The sequence below is a fragment of the Peromyscus maniculatus genome, chromosome 4 (genome assembly GCF_049852395.1).
Source record: "Peromyscus maniculatus bairdii isolate BWxNUB_F1_BW_parent chromosome 4, HU_Pman_BW_mat_3.1, whole genome shotgun sequence".
NCBI classification, from domain to species: Eukaryota; Metazoa; Chordata; class Mammalia; order Rodentia; family Cricetidae; genus Peromyscus; species Peromyscus maniculatus.
The window spans coordinates 137,133,476-137,138,765 of NC_134855.1; the positions used below are offsets into that span (position 1 = coordinate 137,133,476).

The 5,290-nt window shown below is 46.3% G+C and overlaps 1 long non-coding RNA gene across 1 annotated transcript; it reads left to right on the forward strand.

Moving 5' to 3' along the window:
- The first annotated feature begins 218 nt into the window (after positions 1-218).
- Positions 219-5,045, forward strand: LOC121829155 (uncharacterized). The gene is made up of 2 exons (XR_006071946.2): positions 219-523; positions 4,688-5,045. It is a non-coding gene; the product is annotated as an uncharacterized LOC121829155 (long non-coding RNA).
- Positions 5,046-5,290: the final 245 nt, after the last annotated feature.

Sequence of the window (5,290 nt, forward strand, 5' to 3'; positions counted from 1 at the left end):
ACAGCAAACCTCACACAAGAGATTTATTGGGAGGGGAAAAAACCCAGGAGGGTGGTTGCCACTGCTCGGGCAAGAAGCAGAAGACAACTGAGCAGAAGACAAGATTTTATAGCATTTCTTGGGGGCAAGGCTTTCCAGGGTGGAGCTTTCCAGGGTTGGGATTGGTGGGATTTCAAGTCCTGAGCTTGGGCTTTTTACTTTGTAGAGCAGAGTCTCAATCTGGTCATTAGAGCAGTTAGAGTGTTCTGTGGGTGGAACCTGGCAGTTGGAGGTCCCCAGGGAAGGGGCCTGGCCACTCCTCAAGGGGCTTACAGTGAGGACTACTGTGGAATATTCCTTTACACTATGTGAATATCTATCACTGTGATTGGTTTAATGAAGAAGCTGACTGGCTAATAGCTGAACAGGATAAAGATAGGCAGGAGAGCTAAACTGAGAATGCTGGGAGGAAGAAGGGCGGAGTCAGAGGATATGCCAGCAGATGCAGAGGAAGCAGGAGATAAACATGCCATGCTGAAAGAAGGTACTGCCACGTGGCAGAGGGTAGATAAGAAATATGGGTTAATTTATGTAGAGACCCACAGAGGTTTCCTAGTGAGAACTTACTCAGGGTCCAAGAATCTGAGCTTGCTTTACCCAACAGGGCTGTATAAGGGGATGATTTGACCATGGGTATGGTTACCAGGTGATTGGAAGGGTCTACACTTGGCTGTGTGGTGTGCTTTGAACTAGCAAGGAGGATATCTTTTGCCCTGCCCCTTGGCATTGCTATAAAAAGCCCTTTTGAAGAGACACAAGGGGCCATTGGATTTTGATCCAGGTCCTCCCGAAGCTATCCTGTGTTTCTGTCTTTCTCCTCTTTGTTATCTTTCTATTTAAAAGTTTCTCATCCCCCTCTCCTCCTCATAGGAACCATTTAAAAGGTGGGAGCTGGCCTCCCACAAATTTAAAATATAAGATTTAGCTAGTAACAAGCCTGAGCTATCAATCGAGCATTTTTTTTAAAAAAAATCTATTTTCTTTCTTTCTTTCTTTCTTTCTTTCTTTCTTTCTTTCTTTCTTTCTTTCTTTCTTTCTTTCTTTTTCTTTCTTTTTTTTTTAAGATTTATTTATTTATTATGTATACAGCATGTATGACTGCAGGCCAGAAGAGGGCATCAGATCTCATTACAGATGGTTGTGAGTCACCATGTGGTTGCTGGGAATTGAACACTCAGGTCCTCTGGAAGAGCAGTCAGTGCTCTTAACCTCTGAGCCATCTCTCCAGCCCCCAATGGAGCATTTTTAAAAGACTTATTTATTTATTATGTATATGGTGTTCTGTCTGCATGTGTGCCTGCAGGCCAGAAGAGGGTGCCAGATCTTATTTACAGATGGTTGTGAGCCATCACGTGGTTGCTGGGAATTGAACTCAGGACCTTTGGAAGAGCAGTCAGTGCTCTTAACTGCTGAGCCATCTCTCCAGCCCCTGAATGAGCATTTATAATTAATATAAGCCTCAGTGTGTTTATTTGGGAGCTGCTGATGGGAGAGAAGCTTCCACCGACAGACTACGCTTGTCTTACGGGGATAAGCACCAACATTAAAAATGTAGTTAGGGATTATTCTGGTTTAGTAAAGTGGTTGTTGTTTATTTTCCTCCAAAATCCATGACTTCACTAGCCCTGGATAGCTGGTTAGGTTTCCAGTACCAGGCATGGTTTCCCTCTTGTTAAGCAGGTCTTAAGTGTAATTAGAGAGCTGTTGGTTACTGCTAAGGTATGCATGCCACTACCGCACCCTTAGGTTGTTGTGCCATGCTGGTTGTTGTGTGGTTCATAGGCATCATAGCTAGGTAGGACTGTTGGTTACCTTCCTTCTTTGGAAGCTTGCACGATACTTTCTGGTACCATGAAAGCTGGTCCTCAGGGAGGATTTATTGTTACGTGTATTTATTTATTATTTACTTGGAGATGAGATCTGTCTACATAGCCCTGGCTTCCCTAGAACTCACTATGCAGACCAGGCTGCCCTCAGACTCAGAGATCCGCCTGCCTCTGTCTCCTGAGTGCTGGGATTAAAGGCGTGCACCACCATGCCCAGCTACTGTTACTTTTAAAAACCAACTTCTAGGGCTGGGGCTGTAGCTAGTGATGGAAAGCTTGTCTGGTATCCGAGAGGCTCTTGGTTCAGTTTCTGGTACTGTCAATACACGAAAATCAGTGACCTCAGAGCTGGGGAGATGGTTCATTGGGTGAAGTGTCTCTCTAGTGTGAGTGCCTGATTTTTGAATCCCTGTGTAAAGCTGGCCATGTAAAGGTAGTGCCTGCTGGAATCCCGTTGCTCCTACTGTGAGATGGAGGGCAGGGATGGGGAATGTCCAGAAGCTCAGACAGCTGGCCTGGGGTACCATCAACAAGCAAGGTAAAAGGTGTGACCCAACAGCTGAAGCTGTCCTCTGCCTTCCATGTACTATAACATGGACGGGGACACACACACACACACACACACACACACACACACACACAGCTTCATCGATGGAGGCTCATGTCTACAGTTCCAGCACCTGAGAGGTTGAGGCAGGATGACCAAAGCCTGCCTGAGCTGCAGAGAGTCAACTTCATTGAGGCATATTTTTTTTTTTTTTTTTTTTTTTTTTTTTTTTTTTTTTTTTTGTTTTTCGAGACAGGGTTTCTCTGTGTAGCTTTGCGCCTTTCCTGGAACTCACTTGGTAGCCCAGGCTGGCCTCGAACTCACAGAGATCCGCCTGGCTCTGCCTCCCGAGTGCTGGGATTAAAGGCGTGCGCCACCACCGCCCGGCATTGAGGCATATTTTACATAAAGTGAATAGTAAAACTAAATACAGACCTACCCAGAGAGACTGGAGTTACAGGCCTGAACCACCACACCTGGCTAATTGTATATATATTTTTTAACATCTTTGTGTAGCTTTATCTGCAGGTGACCTAGAAAGAGTAGAGTGGGCTGGGCCATGTTCCTTTCTGGGTTTTCTGGAGAAGCAACGATCTTGTTCCAAGTTATTTTAAATGAATAGAAATTTAACCTTGATCATACAGATATAAAAGAAGACACAAAAAAGAAACAAGAAAAATTCAGTCCATTTGCCCCGTTTAAATTTATTTATATAACTTTTTGGTGCTGGGACTTGAACCTCATGTGTGATAGGCAGTGATTCTACCACCGAGTGGTCCCTTGTCCCCCCTATTTTGAATTATGATGTCTTCGTTTTACATCCTTTTAAACTGTCAATCTCTTAATAAATTAGTGTAGTTATCCTTCGTGCTAAACACACAGCAACCTATGCCCCATGCTCTTATTGATGTATTAACATCTCTTTCTTCTGGTGGTGATGACTTTGTTCAGCTTTTGGGGGGGTATTTTTCTCTTTTTTTCATTTCTGGTAGCCATTTGGCTGGGCCTGGCACCGTTGGTTGGCAAAGCCTCCCCTCAGCACACTGTATACACCATCCTCCTCCTTTCTGGCCCCAGAATGTTTCTGTTGAGAAATCTGCTGGCGGGTGAAGTACAAGCCAGTGTGTGCTATTCATTCCCTTTTTCTTCTCGCTTGGGGATCCTCTTTCTGTTTTTGATCCCCGAGAGCTTGAATCCTGCTGCCTTGGGGTCCATTACCTTGGAGCTGAAAGACCAGTGACTTTTAACCTCTGTATGGTTGGAGGATCCTTGGCCTCTCCCTGGCAGGACTCATACTTCCTCTTTTATGAGGGCCAGCTCGTCTGGAGGTCAATGGCCTTTCTTCTGTTTTTTCCCCACAAACAGCAGATCTTTGATCAAGAGATGGGGACTAGGGTTTCTTGTCTTTCCTCCAGGAGTGTCTTGCTTTTGCACAATAAGGGAAAGACTGAGGATTCATGTCCTGGAGGCCCAGGTGACTGAGGGGAAGAGCATGATGATGACTGTGGCCTCCAAATATCACCGGGGGCCTACCCTCGGCCTTTAGAAACATGCTGAAATTCCAGCCACTTATTTTTTTTCCAGTTTGCTCTTTACATTTGTTAGCAAAATACTATAGACTGAGATATTGTATAATTAACAAAAACTTGATTTCCACATTTCTCTGGGGCCGAGGATGTTCAAGGTGAAGTAACCAGCAGTGCTGGGGTTGAGCAGGGCTTTCAGACTCATGCTCGGTTAGCTTTCTTACACAGCCCAGGACCTCCTGTCTAGGGATGGTGCCACCCACAATGGGCTGGGCCCTCCTAGTTCATTAACAAGCAAGACAGTCCTCTACAGACATGCCTGTAGGACAATCCCCCAAATGAGACTTCCCAGGTAACTCCAGCCTCTGTCAAGCTGACAGAGCTAACTAGACAGTGTTTTGTAGCCAGGTCCCCCACACAGTGAAAGGAGGGAGCCAGCTCTCTGGCATCTCTGCTCTGAGGGCACAAACGGTACTCATGAAGGTTTCAGTCATCTTCCAAAGGGCCCACTTTGCAATACCATCACATTGGCAGTTGGGTTTCAGCAGATGCATTGGGTGGGAGACCTGCTGCCCTCCAGGACAGACGCCGTCTCTTCAGTGGTGGGTCCCTCCCATGGGATGAGACTTTCCTCCTCCCCCTCCCCAGAACCACATCACTCTTGTGTCTGTGTTTCCCCAGAAGCAGTGGAGCCCAGAAATGAAGGTTTCTTGTCTGTCTTCCAAGAATGTCTTGTTTTTGTGCTATAGGATAGAAGATTCTGGAAAGCAACTTGGAATGAAGCCGTTTATGTGAGGACAGTTTCCTGGGTGGCCTTGGACTGAGCCAATCCCCTGGCTTTCCTGCTTGTATTTGTCAAAATAACAAGAATGTCTAGTGACCAAGACATCCTGAGATAAGGAAGAGCTGGCTGAGACTCTGTACTCTGTCCCTGTCCCACGCAGGGACAGGCTGCCTTACCACAACTACATGCAGCCTGTTACATTGTCCCAAGGATCTGGGAGCTGAGAGGGCCAATTTCTGGGGCTCCTCAACTGCACTGTAAGTGGGACCTGTATATGAAATGCCGTCTGCCTCAGGTCACTGTGGAAGACCCACTAGTTGTGACCTCTGGGCTTTTGGTGACCCTTGCTGACTTCATGTAATGTGTATATGTGTGAGAGACGAAGTGTGTGTGTGTGTGTGTGTGTGTGTGTGTGTGTGTGTGTGTGTGTGTAAGTTATTCCACAGAGTACAGGCTCCCAGCAGGGGTAAGGCTAGTCCCTGGAGCACCTTGCATGGATCCTGCAGTGGGTCCTGATGCCTCTTCAAGCAGGTAGTCACACTTCAGAATCTGACGCACTTGGTGACCA